Here is a 19,772-nt window from a genome sequence, read left to right as displayed (position 1 = left end):
GAGAGGACTGGGGGTCAAGTCCCTGCCTGGCAGGATCCCCATTGGAGAGACAGTCCCTCTCCCCCCAGGAATGTGCGTGAAATCCCAGTAACTCTCTCCAGCTGGGCCTGACCTCTGGAGGGGGCTCTGAGACAAACCCACGGCAGGGGTGAGCTTCTGGGAAAGTTAGCCTCTTCTGTGCGTGATCCTTTTTTCTCCTAACGACAACTCAAGGTGTTCAGAGCAGGTGGGAGGGGCTAGGAGGCCTGGTGACACTGGGGAGAGCATTCCAGATGGCCAGAACACCTTGTGCAAAGTAGAGGGTCATAACCTCTCACACTGTGCACGTGCACGCACACACACACACACACACACACACTGGGAGCCCACATAGGCCCAGACAAGTTGGGGGTTTGTGGATCACGACCGGCAAAGGACAAGGGAAAGCTGAGGGCAAGGCTGAGAGGCCAACAGGTAGGATTAGAGCAGGGGCCCCAGCCCCAGCCACCTGGATTTGCCCAGGGAGCAGACATGTCCCTGCTCTACTAGAAACAACCCTTACTAAGCACTGACTATGCACAGACACCATGCTAAAGGCCTGAACCTCATTTACACCTGATAACAGCCCTATTGTTAGTCCCATTTTACAGATGAGGACACTGAGGCTCAGAGAGTTTGAGTGAGTTGCCCAAGATTATACAGCTGAGTAAATGGCAAGCTCAAGACTGAGCTGACCTGTCTTCCTCGGCAGATGAACCTACAACCAGAGGCAGCAGGGGGCATGAACCGCCCCCCCAGGCAGGGTCCTCAGGGGGGCCACTCAGAGCACCTCACTGAGGACCTGTATGCCTGGTTTCCATCACCAGCGAGCTGTGTGACCCTGAACGTTTTACTGAGCTTCTCTGAGCCTCCCCTTACCCATCTGGCAACAGAGGCAAAGGGGTGGAGGGCATCAAATGAAATAATTTAGGTAACAGTTCATGTGCTATATAAGTGATACCATGACAACGTGGCCCCAGGTGTACCTTGGCCCAGAGTTTAGGGAAAGACGCCAGACCTCCAGGGACCAACATCACCACCATTAATTTACATTTACTGAATAGTGATGACAAAAGGAGTGGTCACTGATGGTCATTCCTAATGAATGGTCATTCATTACACGAGCTATGTGCCCATCACCGTGCTAGGCCCCTTCCATAATGTGTATCTACAAATGGAACGGCCGTCTGGGGCTCGGGAGAAAGGAGGGATGGCTGCCCATCGGGAGCCTCCCGTCTCCATCTAGGAGGTCTGAACAAGGTGACCGCAAAGTGACCCCCCCCCCTGAGGCCAGAACCTAAGCAAATTCGGTGGCTACAGAGAAAAGGCTATTTGCATTCATGCCGATGCTGCAGGGCAGACACAGGGCAGAAGCACAACCCAGTCCAGCAGCTTCAGCCCCAGCGCCAGCCCGGGGCCACGTCAGGCTGTAGGCTAGAGGGTCAGGCCTCCTAGTCTCTAGCCGAAGGGAAGGAGAAGGCAGAAGGCCTGGCTGAGTCCAAGCCATGCCTGCCAGGTAGCCACGGGCTGGCTGCATCCGTTCCTGGCCTCTGGTGGGTTCCCTCACCACCCAGGCTCAGGGGAAGGTGCCTCCTGCAGGGGCTGAACTGGAGAAGAGAGGGACCCGTCCGCTCCTGGGCAAGGGGAGAGGAGATTTCTACAACCTCCAACGTGAAAGCCAGGCAAGGAGCTCGTGCGGGGCCGGCTGGGAGCTTCGTCTTGATACTGAGGCCACAGGTCTCCTGGGCCACCACTGCTGGTTCCCCAGCACGGGGGGCTGAGCTCCAACGCCCGCCGCCCTGCCCTGCCCCCAGCCACAGCCTCAGTGGTGCCCTGGCCTAGGCGGTCAGAAGCTCCCTATCACCTGCCGATCCAGACCTGCCTTCTCGCAGTTGAGCATCCCTATAATGACAAGATTAAAACGGGTCTCGGGGGGCGCCTGGGTGGCTCAGATGGTTAAGCGTCTGCCTTCAGCTCAGGTCATGATCTCAGGGTCCTGGGATCGAGTCCCGCATCGGGCTCCCTGCTCCTTGGGAGCCTGCTTCTCCCTCTGCATTTCTCTCTCGCGCTCTCATGAATAAAAAAAAAAATAATAATGAAATAAAATAAAACGGGTCTCGGGAGCCCTGCCTCCATCTGGTACTTAGAGATGCAAGGCGGGGGGGGGGGTGGGGGGAGGTAGTACCCGTGAGACTGCTGGGCTGTCTTCAGACCTATCCGAGAGAGGAGAGTGGCCCAGAACACCCCCACTCAAGCCCTTGCCACCTGCCTCTGGCTAGCAGGAAGGACCCACTCCTGCACACCTGGTCTGGGGAAAGGGCCGAGCGGCCTCTGATCCGCTGGGTGGGCCCTAGGCAATGTAACCAGCCCCTCCCCCACCCAGCCTGTCCTACCTCCCAGCACTGGGGCCACATCCAGACATCCAGCCTCCTCTGAGCTCCTGGTCCCCCAGAAACACCTGTCTGCCTGCATCACTAGATGCAAGCATAGGGCAGACCAACCCAGGACAGCTTTGTGAGCAGAAGGGCCAAGTGCGGCCCCAAGGGGCTCGGAAAGAGGCGGCTACAGGGGCGCTCTGGTCAGTCAAGCTCCTGAGAAAGCAGTGTCTCTGTCCCCAGGCAGGGGTAGCAGGACAGAGGGTGTCACATTACCTATGGATAAAAGCTAAACCTCTGAGCGGGGTCTGCCTTCTCCCCTTACCCAGATTCCTACCCTGTCCATCTCCCCTTGCATCCCATTTCCCAGCCACATCCCAAACTTGCAACTTCCCTCATAGAGCCCACGTTTCACACGTGGTCCCCGCCACACTCCTCACCTTGCCTACAATGTTCTTCTCCTGGTAAACTCCTATTAGCCTTTCAAAGCCCTGCTCAGAACTCCTCCTGTGTAAAGCCATGAACTCCCAGAGCTACCCACTCTCTTCATACCTGTCCTGGGCCTGGGACAGACTTCTTTTGAGGAATCACAAAATGGGGTGCTTATTTGTGTACATTTCTTTTTTAAAAAAAAAGATTTTATTTATTTATTTGACAGAGAGAGCACAAGCAGGGAGAGCAGGAGAGGGAGAAGCAGGCTCCCCGCTGAGCAGGGAACCCGATGCGGGGCTTGATCCCAGGACCCTGGGATCATGACCTGAGCCGAAGGCAGATGCTTAACCGAATGAGCCACCCAGGTGCCCCATATTTGTGTACATTTCTGACTTCCCCATGAGCCAGGGGCGAGACCCCAGCACCCGTCACAGTGCCTAGCTCATAGAAGGTGCTCAGGACATGTTTACTCAACTGCAGGAGGGGTGATGGGTAGAGTAAGTGAGCGTGCTGTGAAGCAAGGGCTCGGGTTCGGGGCCACTGAGAACTAGCTGAGAGTCAGGGTGGTAGGGAGAAGCAGACTGAGATTATTGAACATGGGGTGGAATCCAAGCTCCTCACAGTGCAGAGGGCAGATCTGGTTTGAGGAAGCCCCCGGCTCTCCCCGGCCTGCAGCCCCCCTAGACTGGAACCCAGGCCTGTGTTTACCTCCTAACTGGGGATTTCACGTTCTCAGTGCAAGGGCAGGAAAACGGGGTGTATTTTCACCCTGTGGTAGGTGAGAACACCAAGGCTTAGCGGTGTCACTGGCTCGGCCCCAGAAACAGGAAGGAGGCAGGTGGTCCCTGGGGCCTAAGCCAAGGCAGGTACAAGCTCTGACGGGGGAAGAGGGGGGGTTCCTGTGTCACAGAGAGACCAGGCCATGCCGACAGAAGAAAAAGAGATCCTTCAGAAGCCGACCTTATTCGATTCCAGCTGTGGCATTCCTGGCGGTGGGCCTCCGGACAACCCACTTGACCCCTTTAGGCTTTCTTGGTAGTGTCAGGCCAACACAGCCAGCCTCAGCCCGGCACCCAGCCTGGCTCACGGGAGATGCTCTCTGGAGGCCTGACCCCTCCCACACACGGATCCCCAGCTCCCCCGGGCCCCGCTCTCCCACCCCGGCCAGGCCCTGCCGCCTGCAGGTGACCAGTCCTGCCCCAAAGCCTGCAGAGCTGGGGCCAGGGGAGCGGATTCGTCCCGCTGTAACCAGAGAATGTCTGAGGGCTCCAGCTGGGGCCAGCGTGGGGCCCCCACCTCACAGCTGTCGGCGGGGGGGGGGTGCTCAGACACAAAGCAACGCAGGGCGAGGGGGTCTGTAGGGATGTGTCTGCTGAGGGGGGTGGGGGACGCAGCTTCTCGCCATATGAGGGGCCAGGACCCCTAAGACGACCCGCAGCCTCATCAGAGAACGTCACATGGATGCAGGCTCCAGTGCCCGCTCCGCCACTGGCTGGCTGGGTGACCTTGGGCAAACTGCTCAACCTCCCTGAGCCTCATTTTTCTCATCGGGAGTCACATTATCTAATTTCGCAGGCTTGACATGAGGATCAAACAGACCCCACAACAGCACAGGGGCCTGGCACAGACTTCCAGCCAATTTCTCTTCCTTGTCTTGCCCTTGTCCCCATTTCTCGTTTTCCCTCCGGCTTTCTTCCACCAGGGTGGGACCGTCCAGAGGGATCAGGCAGGGCCCTGGGGCTCTTGGGATCTGGCACTCCTATTTTGTGAGGGTGGGACAAGCAGAGAGGGCAGCTGGGAGGGAACAAAACCCGAGTTATCCACTCTGGCCCTGACCCCTTTGAGGTCTTGCCCACAGCACCCCATCCATGTTGGCCCTTTGCCCTAATGCTCACACGGGCACATCCACAGTGTCATTTACCATATGTCACTGTCTGCACTGTAAGCATGTCCCTTACAAGGACAGCTACCCCCCTCTCCTGCTCAAGGGGCCCCAGAGTCCCAGGGGGAGCTCACCTGGAAGCAGGGAGTCGAGGCAGGGCTGACATGAAACCGTCTCTCCCTCCTGCCCAGATCCTCTGTGGGGCGGCCCCCCAGTCCCCAGGGCTAGCTGGCTGGGTGAGGAGAGAAACCTGAACTCTGTGAGCCAGACAGGCTTGTTTCTTTGCTTTCCCACTGCTGCCCCAGCCAGCCCTTCAACATGCCAGCCTGCCTCGGCTGTGCGGAGAGGACACGGGGATATAGGTTTGCCTTGTACCCCCTGGAAACAGAATTCCGGGGGCCAATGCCGGGGGGCGTGGCGCTGAGGCCTCTGCACCCCCTGGAGGAAGCAGAGGGTCTCTTGGAAGATTTTTAAGCAGGGATGTGGCCTGATGGGGTTTTTAGAAAGATCACTCGGGCTCCAGGGTAGAGAAGGGCTTGGAGGGGCAAGACTGGGGGCAGGGAGCCTGGGTAGGCTGTCACAGCAGCTCAGGGGATGCTGGTGGTGTGGACCAGGGTGGTGGCACCGGGGCCGGGGAGGAGCGGCTGTCCCGGAGACCTGCTGGCCAGGAGGCAGAAGGAAGAGGAATAGAAGCCAGCGGAGTTGGGAGGCAGGGCCTGGGCCTTGTGCCTCCCTGCTGCCCAGTGCCAGACGGTGCCTGGGACACAGCAGGGGAGCGGTACGGGCCTGCAGAGTCAGAAGCCGGCAGGGGAGCAAGCAGGAAGGCTTGAGGATAAAGAAAGGCCAGGAAGGGGGCTGGGGTGGCTGTGGAGATGCTACAGTTTGCAGAAAAGGGGGCAAGGTCTGTTTAAGTGACCGCAGCTGTCCTGGCCCCGGGCATCTGTGACAGTTGAGAGGACATGGTGCTGGCGGAGAGTCAAGGGTCCAAGGAGGACGGACACACACACACAAGTAGACACCGCCCTCCTGTAGGGGCCACGGCCCACCAGCTGGGGATGGACAGATGCTGGGGACGGACAGGAGCCCAGCCCGGGGGGCGCTGCAGACTCGCTGGGAGCCACGGCTGGTGCTGAGGTCTCCCCCAGACCCCGCCTCCGTCAGGGCACTGGGATGGCGCCGAGAGAGGGACAGGTGCTTGTCAATCCCGCTTCAGGAAAATTGGCTCCATGATGTTTATTGCAAACTGCAATTTAGCGCCTCTATTCAGGTGCTCTTGTGTCTAATTATATATAATACGGTGTAGGGAGGAGAGAGGGGAGGAAGTATATATGATTTTCTCACCAGTCCCTTCCTCCCTGCACGCTGGAAGGGTCGGAGATGAGAAATAGAGCCCAGCAGAGGGAGGGAGGGGAGAGGCCAGGCACGGCCGTGGTCTCACAGGCCAACCTGGGGCATCAGGGCCGCTCACAAAGCAACCCGTGCCTCCCCCCCCCCCACTTCCCTTCCTCAGGCTCCTTTCCAGCAATCTCATGGTGTCCTTATCTTCAGGGACAGCCAGTGGCTCGACTCAGACTGAGAAATGGGTCAACAAACCTTCACAACGCCCCCAGGACCCTTTCTTTCTGAGGCCCAGAGAGATTGAGTGATTCGCCCCACCCACCACGGAGCAAGCTGAGAGGGGCTGCCTGATGCCCAGCCCCACCTGCTACCCCTGGAGCTAATGCCCTGGGGCAACGGCCAGGTGCCGCCAGACAGAGGGTGGGCTCAGATGGTGGCCCTCTGGGTTTTTCAGCTTCCACAGTGGACAGGCTTGGTTTGCCACCAACCCAGGGTCCCCATGCAATCTCAGAGTTTCCATCTTCGCTCCCCTCCTCCCTGCCTCTCCAGAGCTGGGAGGGCAAAGCACCAATTAGTTCATTGGCTTGTTTAATTGGGTAGGGAGGGGAAGAAAATTAAACTCCTCAACAGGAATCCTCCCTGCAGGGCCAGAGATAGAATGAGGGGGTGGGGACCCCCATCTCTGAGCACCCCTCCGCCTGCCCTGGTTCCCCCCTCCCCCACCCCTACCCTCCATGCCCCAGATCTGGGATTAGAGGGCCCTGGGGAGGCGGGGGTAGGAGGTCTACCCCACCCTAACTGGGACAGCCCCTCCCAGAACCGGAGCAGGATGGGAGAGGGGAGCCACAGGGAAGGGGGAGAGGGGTGAGGGCAGGGCACTGTCTCAGGGTCTGATTCTTCTGCTTGGTGCCCACCTCTCTGACTCCGAGAGTCCTCTCTTCCTCTCAACCTCTCTCTCTCTCTCCCTTCAACTCCTGGATCTAGAAAAGCCCCTCCCCCAGGGGGGCCCAGGACAAGTGGCCGCGTTCCTAGGGGGCACCGTGGCCGTGGTCCTCATCCTTGCCGTGGCTCTTGCTGTCCTCTTACTGCATCGCCGGCAGCAGAAAAGCTGGCTGGAGACGGACGGTGGTGGGTGAGTGTTGGCAAGCCCCCCCACCGCCTACCCGGACACCCCCTCTCAGCTGCCGCGGCCACTCTGAGAAACAGGTGTGCGGCTGGACTCCGCGGTTTACAGACCAGGAGACCAGGCACACAGGTTAAAGACCTCCTGGGTCTTTCCACCCAGCCTGGCCATGAGGCCTGCTGCCTGGAGGGGAAAAGGACACAGGAAGCCCAGGAGACAGGTCTTTAACCTGTCTCTGCCTCCCAGACAGGACTGGGGACTGGGTGCAGGACATGGGGTGAGGGCAGAAGTCCGTGACAAATGAAATATTGCCGTATTGAGTGAAAACAGGCTCAGGAACAGTGCCACGCAAGCTATTCTGGAGTAAGAGGAGAAAGGAAAACTCAGTAACCCCAACCCTACCTTTTTTTTTTAACATGTTGATATTTGGTTCATGGATTTTTGCATTCATTTGGGTTTTAAATCTATTGTGTTACAATAGTATTTATTGTGACGACTGAGATTTCTGGTCCCCCATAAGCTGTGCACTTGTAGGTGTCGCTCCCCTCACCCTGGTCCTAGCTCGTGTGCAGCCTCTGGATTTCCCGCTGTCCTCCGAGCTAGGACCCCTGAGACACACAGGGCTCCCCTACCCAGGCTGGAGGGAGGGACAGGCTGGGCTGGGGGCAGACACACCCAGGAAGCTAGGAGGGGCCCTTGCAGCCTCTACCCAGCTGTGCTGGGCGACCCCACCCCAACCTTTGACCATTCGGGAGGCTACCTGGGAGCAGAGTCCTGGGGGCCACCCTGTGAGTGGGGCTCACAGGAACAGAACCCCCCATGTGAGCCTCATTCTGTTCTCCCAGGACTGCCCTGCCCTCCTCCCAGAATCTGGAGCCTCCTCCCGACCGGCAGAGCTACCTTGCACCTGAGGACATCCAGGTGGGCCTGAGTCCCTGGAGTGAGGGGGTGGGGATGAAAAATGGGAGATGGCCCCAGGGAGGGCCCCACCCCGAAGGCACAGCCCTCCCACGTACAGGGGTCCCTCAACAGACCCCCGCACACAGTTCCCAAAAGGCCAGGCCTGCTTGAGAGGCCTGGGCCCAGGCTTTCCCCTTCCCCCACGCTGAGAAATGACACACTAGGACCCTCCCGCCCTGTCCAGGGCCCACAGCTCTTCCTCCACCTCTCAGCCTCTCAGCGCGTTCATTCATTAAAAGCAAATCCTCAAGCACCTAGCAGATGCCTGACCCTGTGCTGGTCCCTTCTGCCTCCCAGACAGTCACCAGCGTGGTGAATGCCGGGATGGGGGTGCGTGGGAACCAGACGGGGGGCTCCAGGAGGGCTGCCTGGAGCAGGGCGCGGGGAATAGTCTGTGTAGCTGCTCGCCTCCTCCTCTTCCAGATTCTCCACCTGGAGCCGGGGAAGCGGCAGCAGCTGCAGCAGGAGCGGGAAGAACTAGAGCAGCTGCCCCTGCAGGCCCCCTACTGTGATCTGGGAACCGCCCCCCACCACCCCTCGGTAAGGACCCCCCAACCTCCGGGAGGGTGCCCCCAGCTCCACCCAGCCTGGCCACGAGCCCCGCTGCCTGGAGGGGAAAAGGACACAGGAAGCCCAGGAGACAGGGCAGGGAGGGTGCAGATCGGCCCCACCGGGGAGGGGAGGGGAGGGGAGGGGAGGGCTGGGGAGGAGAGGGGTGGCCCTTCGTGGTCACACACAGCAGGCGCCCTGGGCAAAGCGGGGCTTGGACCCCCACAGACCAGGGCAGGAAGGGGGTGGTTTCCCAACCTGATGCCCTGCTCTCCCCCTGCCAAGCCCTGCCTTCCAGCTCTGTCCTGCACCCAGTCTCCAGTCCTGCCAACCAGCACCCAAAAGCCACAGCAGCCCCCCGCCCCGGCCCCACTCCCAGCCTCTCAGAGGGCCAGCGTCCACGTGAATGGCTGCCGCCTCTGCCCACAGCTTCTGCCTTTCAGCAGATACGGGGCCTGGGGCGGCGCCCATACGGTGCCAGCCCAGAGCCCCGGGCCAGACCACCTGGGCCCAAAGATAACACATTCTCTCCGGGCACTGGTGGGAGAACCAGGCTTTTGTCTTCACACAACATAGCCATCCTCCCTCTCAGCTGGAAATGCCAAAGTGAGTCCATCTCGAGATGCCAAATCCCGCCCCCCCGGGACAGGGTGGGTAGCATTCCCGGGGAGCCAAGCCCAGAGGGCCGACCTAGCCCCTACTTTGAGATTCTATGCAGGGGAGAAGACCACCAGCCATTTATTGTTCCTCCACCAACCTAGAGACTTGGACGTGAGCTAGAACTCACTGTGAACACAAAGGCCACTCCTTAGCAGCTAGCCCCCTCCCACATGGAGGGAGGCCCTGCCCCGTCCAACAGAAGAGACCACAGTGGCCGTGCGAGCGGTTTCCCAAACACTATTCTGTTCAACCCTCACACCCACCTATGTTGTAAGTCCTGTTATCGGCCCCATTTTCTAGAGGAGGAAACTGAGGCTCAGTGGAACGGAGGTTTGTCCAAGACCACCTAGCAAGCGCTAAGAAACGCATTATTCTAACCCCTGGTCCTCTGGCTCCCAAGTCCAAGCCCTAACCACACAGCAGCCACGACGATGAGGACACCTGTGGGGAGTTTACCTAAAGACAGAGGAGCCCAGGGAGGCTTGCGGAGCCTCGGGGTGGCCAGCAGCTGATGCAGAGCCATCTTGGGCCTCAGGCTTCCTGTCCGCAGCAGAATGCCCAGCTCCACTGCCTGGCTGTCCCTCAGCTCCAGGGACCCGGAGAACACACGAGGCAGCCCCGGGAGCTTCGGTTCGGTGTCCTGAGTTGGGTATTGGGTGTCACTTTGGGCCACACAATAAGCACAAAGACTCAGCTCACCACCCCCTTCCTGAGGATGGTGAGAAAGAACACTATTCCCAGGCCTGAACATGGTTGAGGTAGTAGGGGGTGCAGAGACCCTGAGAGTTCCAGAAAGGAGAAAGCCATGCCCCGTTCAGGATTCCGCAAATCAGCCTCATTCCTCAGCTCAGCCCCTAGCCAAGAGCGCATAAACTTGCCAGAGCCCTGAGAACGGGGGAGTGAGGAGAATAAGCAGAAAGGGGGGGGGGGGGGGGGGGAGGCGCTGAGGCACAGGGGGAGAGGTAAGTGATGGAAGTTAGTGATTTAGAAAGTCATGGAAGACTCCAGTGGGATCCCCTGAAGAGGGGGCCCAGGCTCGGCATAAAAATCGCCATGATGTAAGGGGACAGCTGCAGCTAGGCCCAGTCCCCACTAAGGACTTCCCAGTCCTGCTCTCCGACTGCTGCCCTCTCAGCCAGGCATGCACAGCCCTCCCTGGGGGCACAGGAGGGGCCGGGCTCAGGCACAGTCCCGCCACCTCGGCCCCCCACAGTGCACACGCTCTCACGCGCGCTCACACACGTCCTCTCTCATACAAGCCCCCAACCCCAGGACAGCCCACCTCAGCCCCACAACCCCAATACACTCCCCTCTGCAACCTTCTCTCTCATACAAGCCTCCAACCTCAGCACGTGGCTCTGACCCCGTCCCCTCCCTGACAGCCCTCCCTCCCTCGCCCCTGCTCACACTGGCTTGAGGGAAACCCCGCCTGAGCTTCTGCATTCAAGAAACACAGTAAGACCTCTTGGGACAAAGAACAGAGTGAGCCAGCCCTGGGCAGGCGGGGCCGGGTGCTGGGGACAGCCTATGTTCTGAAGCCAGAGGCCACGCGATTAGGGACTGAGGTGGGTGGGTGCACACGAGAGTGGCCTGGAGGGTGGCGTAGGGAGGTCAACTCTGGCGTCCTGGGGAGACACTGGTGTTCTCGCCAAAAGAAGTGTATTCCGTTTGGCCCACAGAGCAATTACGGGGCCGGGAGAGGATTGCTCCCCGGCCCTCTGGGCTGTCGATGGTGCAGTTTGTATACAGCTCACGTTACCGATGTTGTCATCAATTCCCCTTCCCAACAAGTGCTGAGAGGGAGCCAGGCCGAGAGCGTGCACTGTTCACGGAGGCAGGGCTCCAGAGGGGAATGGGAGGGCTGCGGAGGGCCTGGGGGCCCAGAGCTAGAGCCTCACCCAAGTTCGGGGACCCCCGCCTGGGTGGCCCCATCGCCATGCTGCGCGCACGCCCGAGGGCGCTGACCAAGCCTGCCACACAGCCCTCAATTTCTAGCAAGGTTTCTGGGCCGGGACGCCACTCAGGTGGCAGGTACCATTGGCAGAGCTTGGTGACTCTAGGCTAGAACTCAGGAAGGACTTCCAGAGGCTCCAAAGCAGATGTCTAGGAGAGCCGGGAGGAGGAGACGCTGCCGGATACTTAAGGAGAGGGGCTTCCACCTCCTCAGTCTTGTGAGGACAAAGCCCAGACTGCAAGCACAAGACTGCACCCAACGACCTCCAGAAGGCTGGAGTCCTGCAACCATGGTGTCAGTTCAGGTGTCTCAAGAAGGAGCCAGCAAGATGGGACTAGATGTGCAGAGCCACCGTGGGGGACGGCTGTGAGGGACCAAGGAGGGAGCAGGTGGGGCGAGCCGTCAGTCCCTGCTGCCGGTCTGACACCTGGGAAGGGAGAGGGGAAGGAAGGAGGGTTGGCTGTGAAAAGTCTCAGGCTGCAGCGCACTCTACAAAAGTTTGGGGCAGGCCCCAGAGAGAGTCCCCGAGCCGCAGGATTCCTGTACCCCGCAGGAGGGGTCCTGCGCTGGATCCCCATCACGCTCAGTCCTTGGTGGGAGCGGCCTGGGGACTGTGATGGGGACTGTGATCTCAGCACAAATGCGGTGGTGGATCTGGCTCCCACTATGAACAGCCACGCTGCCCCCAGCGGACCCGAACCGCGCATGTCCACGGATGGCAGGGTCCACCCTGGCACCACAGGGGTCTGCTCCCTGCTCCGCGGGCCGCCCCCCGCATTGCCCCAGTAGATCTCAGGGCCACAACTGGTACTCATCTCTCCTTTCCACACCCCCTCTAGCGTCCCCTTGCTCAGCTACCACCTCGGCAGGTCTTGGTGGCTTACCCAGGGCAACGACCCAGATCCTCATTCCTGAGGAGGTCTGAGCCCCAGACCCTCATACCCTCCTCAGCCAGGCTGCTGCATGTGCCCATTCACCATTAACGGAGGAGAAGCCCCAGTGGTCACCTGTGCCCTACACACACCCCTTCCCCTCCCCCCCTCCCCGTTGTGTGACAGCAATCCACCTGCTCCTGCTGATGAGAGCAGCTCCACCAAGAAGGGCTCCTGCTGGGCTGGCTGAACACAAGGAGCCCACGGGCCCGGCAGCAGCCTGAGCTAACACTTCCGTGGGGACGGAAAATACAAATTCTCCCCGGGTCACTGGGAGTGATGGCCGGGGGGGGCCACTCCTCTTTTCCCTTGGATCCCTGGACCTATATATTTTCCTGTTGGGGACACAGAACCCTAGAGGGGCCTTTCCAAGACTTGCCACTGAGCTAGCACGTCTGCTGGCATTTAGACAGGCTGCCATTTGATTAAGTCTACCGTGGTCAATTGTCATTCTCTGGGGTCCATCGGTTTCTGTAAGGCAGACCGATGAGTTAAATGGAGCTAAGACAGGGACCACCCCTGCATCCTTTTGGGCTGTAATGATGGCATTAGTCTCTCCCCAACCTCTGTATGACATCACTTTTGATTGGCTGTCTTGGCTGGTGGGGGCAGTTCCAGAAGCTTCCTCTTGGCTCTTGTCCCACAAACCAAGGGTCCAGTTGGTGTTGGCACATCAATCCCAATTCTGTGCTTGCAATGGGAAATGCCATGCCCCCTAGCAGTGAATCTGTCCCATTCTCTGGGGTCCTTGCCAGAGTGTTGAACCCCATGTCCTGAGAAAGTGCCCCCAAGTGAATGCATTCTTGCTTATCCTGTCTTTGTTCTGGCCCCATTGGTCAAGAACCCTCGAATTCCAACCCAGAAGGGCTAGCCTGGCTTCTGCTGGGATGTGCTAGGTGATTCCTGCCACCGCATTCTCCTTGGTTCTAGTCCTTCATCAGGCCGGCTGTCCCCGGCTGGCTCATGCTGGGCTTTATCTTCACTCATCAGCCTGGCAGCCAGGAACAGAGGTGGGGCAGCTCCTGAGGAAGGGGCCTGCTGCCTCGCAGTGTCTCCCAGTACCGAATGGTGTTCACCCTGGGGACAGGTGGGCCACCTGCGTGCTCTGAGGGACACATCCATTTACCCTCACCTCAGTTCCAGAGTTCCAGTTCATCCCAGCCAGAGCCCTGACCTCAGCACAACAAACCTGGCTTGGCTGAGCATCTCTGGAGCTCCGTGCGGCTTATTCTCCAATCCTGGATCTGTTCCTCTGCCAGGTCCACTCCTCCATGGCGGGAGGAGGTGGGAGCTCTCGATAACTCCCTACGAGATTTCTCTGGCTCTCACACTGAGCCTCTAACTGTCGGTGGCCCTCGGTTTCCCATTATCCCTCTATAAGTGCCCATGTCACTAAATAACAACCAGCCAACTCCGCGGCTTCTCTGACGCTGGTTCCTGCACATCTCAAATGCCTGAATCACAGCTGATCCCCTCCACCAGGATGCCCTCCCAGCCTCCACTGGGGACAGCATTACCACCGGGCTGCCTCGGCTGCCAGGACTCTGCATCCCACCTTCCCCTCGGAGTGGGTCCTCCTTGCCACCAGGCCCAAATTCCGACTTTCTCAGACCGTGCCTGATAATCGCTCGTGTGGACTCAAGGCCTCCTAGAAGAGACGGCAAGAAAAGATTTGATGTCCAAGAGCTTCGCTTGGGGAAGGCCTGTGAGGGATGACGGGGAGGGGACAGGAGAAGGCGGGGACAGGCGTCAGACACAGTCTGGCCCTGAGAAAGGGGAGGGGTGTGATGGAGGAACGTGTGGGAGAGTCTCAGACCCCATCAGCACGGCTGTGCAAGCTTCAGCCAGGCCGGTGAGGAGCCCCCAGCCCAAGTCAGAGAGGTCCTGCCCCGGGGAACGGGCCCACATGGGTACCCGGCCGCGCTCCTCAGTGGTGGGAATGGCAGGGGAAGTGTGGTCACAGCCAATGCCACGGTGGGTCCTGCGGCCGCTGGGTTGTCACCAGGCAGTGCCCCCCACGGCAGACCTGAGTGGTGGATTTCCACAGTCGGTACCACTTCAGCTGAAACCGAGTGTGGGAACACCTGGGCATCTGTGAGCTCATGGTGGAGCTGGTGGCTGAGTTTCCCAGGGACCATCTCAGAGCGCAACTGCTACCCGTTCCCTGAACTTGGGCTGGGAGGTGTGTGCCTTCTGTGATGGGAAGGGGCCTGGAGGCAGAGCCAAGCCGGTGCCCAGGGCCAGGGCCATGCCTGGCCTGCAAGTAATGCACTTTCAGGGTAGAAGCTGGAGCCTTAGATTCCCACGATAGTGCAAATCCATGTATGCTTTCCTCCCCCCCTCCCCCCCGCAACATTCTACAAATGAAAAACTAGGCTCGACCAGCCACAGCAAGAAAGACCAGCCAAAGTTCAAAGCCAGGTCTTCTGACTTTAAGTTCCATTTTATGGCACCGCGGCTCTGCCGGCATCTTCCCTGGCACCCAGGGCACATCACTTGCCCTCTGCGGGCCTCAGTCTCTGCCCTCTGCAAAATGAGAAGGTGGCCGAAATAATGTCTTGGAGCCAAGCACAGTGGAGCCAGGAGCAGGATGCACCCTGCCTCTGCGGGGACCCACCCCAAAGCCCCCCAGTGATCTACAGGGACGCAGCTTAGCGCATACAAATGCTTTGCGACCAATTTTGTAAACACCTTCACCAAACCCCTGTCTTCTCTGTTGCCAATGATAGATTGCTTTTCTGGTTCTCCCTCTCCCTCCCTCCATGCCTCACAATTTTCCATGGCCCCCTTTTCTCCCTCATGCACCCACCTCACTCCCACACCTCCCCATCTCATCCCAACGTCTGGCCCTGAGGTGCTCTGTCCCTATCCTTACCCACCTCACCCCCTCCTGCCACTTCTCCCTCTGCCTCATTTCTAGGACTCTGGCCTAAAGGACACTGATGTCCACTATGCAGAGCTGGACACCTCCGCCCTGGAGCTCATGTCAGAGTCATGGACCACCGTGCCAGGGCCTGGAGAGGTTGTGGAATATGCCACCATCCAGTTGAGTCCGCCCCAGCACATGACCCCTAGCCACCCAGCCCTGCCTCTGGACTACAGGTACACTCTGCCCACCACCCTCCTGCCCTGTTGGCCTCTCCTCACTCTCCCCAGCAGGACAAATGCAAGGAGGGCTGGAGGGGTGCAGGGGAGGTGGAGGTGGGCCAGACACGTGCAGGAGAGGGCACCTGCACCAGGAGCCCGGAGGTCTAGAATGTAGTCTCACTTCTGCCACCAATTTACTGTGTTACCTCGAGCTTATCATTTCCCCTTCTGGGAGACTCAGTTTCCCCACCTGTGAAACAAGGCAGTTAGAACCAATCTTTAGGGTTCCTTCCTGCTCCAGCAGTCCCCATTTATCCTTCTGTGGCTCCCGTGGGCACACACCTCTCGCAGCAGCCACCTCACTGCCAGCATCACAGGCGGCCTCTTAGCCTCACCAGGCACCTGTGTGCTCCACTTTATTTTCTAATCACAGGGCCTCGTGGTCAAGGCTGCATGCTCCCCTCTCCTCTTGTCCTCCCTTGGCTCAGTTGAGCAGCTTGACTCAACCAACCTTTATTGAGCAACTGTTCTGTGCCAGGCACTGTGCTAAGGGCTCAGCATTCGGAGAGGGACAAGGCAAGGTCGTGCTCAGGGGCTCCCGGCAGAGTGGAGGGTCCCTGAGCCCCTGGGCTGGAAGAGGGACCTGCTGGGCTCTGCAGGGGGTGGTGAGCAGGGCTTGCTCTGCAGCCTGGCCCCTGGAGTGGCATGGAGGCCACAGAGCAGAGAATCAGGGAGACAGTAAAGTCACCAGGGGTTCGGCAAACATGTGAGCCTCCCTGAGGGGTTAAAGGAAGCTGAGGGCCCCTCAAACTAAGACACTAGAATCACAGGGCTGGAGACTCAGGTCTGAGGGCTCACTGCTCCAGTGGCAGGTAAGCAAGCCTGGGCTCAAGGCCCTGTGCTTGAGCAGGGTGGGGAGAGACAGAGAAAGGGACAGGATGGAGAAGGTCGGGACTGGCTGGGAGAGACATGGTGGTGCTGAGCATGAGAAAAGTCCCAGGAGGCCAGTGAGGGCTGGCATGGTGGGGAGGACCCAGGAGGGACTCATGGGTGGCCCCTGCAGAACATTTCCTCCACTGGGTCCCGGGGCCCAAGGGGGGCCAGGGCTCTGCCCCCAACCATCCCCCAGTTGTTCTCCACCCCACTGCATCTCAGCAACACCCTGTCCATCCCGCAGCCACCTCTACAGACAGAACTTTGCCTAGCCCCAAACCCCACTTCAGGTATGGAGGAGCGAAGACCCAGAGGGACGCAGGGTCCTCCCCAAGGCCCCCGCAAGGCCATCCCTGGAGAACCTGGCATTGCCCCCCTCACCAAAGAAGGGGTGCTGCAGGCAGCACAGAAGAGCTACTACAGAGCCTTCTTGTGAGGTCTGGGCCTGGGGAGGCCCAGCGGGAGGAGGGCATGACACTTGCAGTGAGGGAGACTGGCTTGGGTGGGGAGGGGGCGGGGAAAAAGGGCATTAATCCCATAAATCCTAATTTGGAAGCCCTCCGGGTCTCTCTGAAGTACAGGGAATTGGGGCGGGTATAATCCTGGGCGCTCCTGGCAGGAACCCAGCACAGGGAAGGGTTCTGCTGCCACTGCCCTCATCAGCTTTCACTTGGCACCCCCTCTCCAAACATCTCCACAGCCAACAGACCTGAGGGGTGCTGTCGGGTCCCAGGGAGGCCCTCTGGGTCTGAAAGGTGCTGGGCCAGGTTCCCCGTTACCTAGGCAGTGCGGGTGGGAGTGCAGAGCAAAAGCACAGGGCAGGGCAGGGCTCTGAGCTGCAGGTTTGGGGAGGAGAAGGAGTCTGCTGGTCGGGGGGCGGGGGTAGCCTGCTCCCAGGTCCCAGCCCCTGGCCCCTTCCCACCACCGAGGAAGGGGTGCTGCAGGCAGGACAGAAGAGCTACTACTGAGCCTTCGCACTTCGCACTTCCCTGCTTGCAGCAGCCCCGAAGGAGGAACTGAGATGTCAGACAGGAACAGGTGCATAGCCATGCGGGCAGACCCTACCCCTCATGGCAAGCCTGGGCCGTGAACTCCAGAAGTCCAGGGGTGAGCACCTCACCTCCCTCTCATCCCGTCCCTTGGGCCATTTGATGCCTTCAGTGAGACCTTGGCCAGAAACTTGCTGGAGCCTCTGGATCATTAGATCAACAATCAGCTGGTGGCCGAATTAGCCAGACAGAGGTGCCCAGCGGAGGGGGGATGGTGGGTGAGGGCCAAGTGGGCTTCACTGCGCAGGCTCACCCCAGAGCCCAGATTCCTGGGCAGAAGAGGCTGAAAGCTGGGGCCTCACGGCCCACGCCCCCCTCCCAGGCCACCCTCTCCCATGCCTCCCTCCCCAGTGCCCCCAGGCAAACTCAGCCTTTTTCCCTTTCTCTGGCCCGGCCTGGCCAGTCCCTGTTTGCCCACAGCATTTCTGATTTCCGTTCCCCCAGTATTTCTTCCCCACCGGCCTTTCACTCTCCCTTCCACCAGCTGCTGGTTTCGCGGGGCTCTTTCACACATCTGTTCTCTCTCCTGGCTCCTCACTGCCCCCGCTACCCTCCCTTCTCTCTCCCACCCCGGCTTCTCCTGGCCTTTCATCTCCCCTTTCCTGGAGCTCACCCCACTGAAGCTGCCGGTTCCAGAGGCCGGGACTTCAAAAGGAGATCAAAGCTGGGTTGCCCCATCAAAGCCTGGGCTCTGCCAGGAGCACCCCTCCCCTTAGACTATAACTCTCCCTGACAGGCCAGAGTCCCACATCCCAGCACCCCAGGAAGCACGTTCTCAGCCAGAGCCCCATGCTGGAAAGGCCGCTGTGTTTGTTGGAAAGTTCCCAGCACTTGGGATTCAAAAAACTAGCCGGAAACCTGCCCCTTACTGTCTGTGTGACCTTGGGCAGGTCACTGAACCTCTCTGACACACAGCTACCTTATGTCCGAATGGGCCATTGTTCACCTTATAAGATCGACGAGTGGATTAGAGGGAAAGCCCATCGAGTATCCAGTACTACGCCTGTCTTACAGCAGCCGCTCAATAAATTGTTGCCCTGAATATTACTGTTATTACAAAGTCCTCCAGAGATGAGAGTGTGTCGAAATGAGAGCAGAAGTGTCCAGGGAGTGAGGCCCGCTGTGGCCCCAAACATCTTGGGCCCTGAAGGAACCGCTTCCCCCCCACCCCCACCTGCACCCGCTCTCCAGCCAGGGCCTCACCCAGCCCCGCCAAACGCTCGGCCCTGTGGCCGGCCTGTGCCCTCCTGCCCCGGCGGCCCCTTCCCCCAGCCTCTGGCCGGGGGCCTCACTCTCAGCCTCGGCCCAGCCCCACATCCCTCAAGGAGATGATGGCGTCTGGATGGGCTGAGAGGTGGGGCTGAGAGGCCGAAGCTGCATTTATGAAACTTTTCTTGGCTCCGAACGTCAGGGAACTTCAAGGAGGACGTGACTTGAGTAAGTCCCTAAACCTCCTGAAGCTTGTTTTCTCATTTGTAAAATAAGGGGTTAGCTGCAGACGGTGCATACATTATAATTTTAAAGAACCGAGGAGGCCGAACTAGGGGCTTTGGCGCCCCTCAGGACCCGGAGGCTAGAAGCCAATCCGCAGCCTGCGCTGCTTCCCACAGCCGGCAGCCCGGCCACTCATTGCCTCTCCCAGAGCCTCTGCTGGGCCCATCATCGCACCAGCAAGTGACTGAGGCTCAGGGAGGTGAAGGGGCCTGCCCCCTCCGCCCCCTGCACCCTCTGATGGCGAGGATTCTTCAGCTTGGAAAGGGGCATATGGGAGCTCAGAGCCAAGGAACCCAGGTTGGGCTGGGTGCTGCCGGCCTGCCCCACAGCCTGGGACCCTTGCACCTCCTCCCCGCCCTGCCCAGCACTGGCCCCACCCTGGACAACTGTCCCCCTCCCCCCAGAGCCCCTCCCTGACCCCCCAGTCCCTGGGCTCCCCAAAGCAGCATCCCACCCTCCAGATCACTTGCCCCCACACACCGAGAAAAGCAACCTGCTCCCTCCTGGCTTCCCGGCTCAGCAAGCACCCCCCCCCACACACACACACCAGGGTCCCCTAGGTGCTGAGGGCCTAGACCAGAGCTGCCCAGTCGCCCGTGATAACGAATGAGTCCCACCTCTGTGCCCTCCGGTGCGTAGCCATGAGCCCCAGACCATTACTCAATGCAATGTTAGCTCATCTTAGTTTTAATTTAAACAGCCACACATGGCAAGGGGCTGCACAGACAGAGGTGCCACCAAAATGTCTGCCCTCTGCCCCCCTCTTCAGCAGACACACTCAGCAAGGGCCACTGTCTGAAGCAGGCCCGTGGGGTATTGTGGGGGGTGAGCTGGGCAAGAAAAGTTCCTGCCCCCTGAACTCCGCACTCTAGGGCAGCCTCGTCGGCTGAGCCCCCCAGGCCCAGGGCAGGTGGAGCGTGGAGCGCTGCCCAGAGCAGCAAGTTTTCACTTCACCCCACAAATCCCTTCGTGGTGGTGTGCAGACG

This window comes from Mirounga leonina, unplaced genomic scaffold (assembly GCF_011800145.1).
Source record: "Mirounga leonina isolate KUSES-001 unplaced genomic scaffold, KU_Mleo_1.0 Mir_153, whole genome shotgun sequence".
In the NCBI taxonomy this organism is placed as follows: domain Eukaryota; kingdom Metazoa; phylum Chordata; class Mammalia; order Carnivora; family Phocidae; genus Mirounga; species Mirounga leonina.
This window is presented reverse-complemented; position numbering follows the sequence as displayed.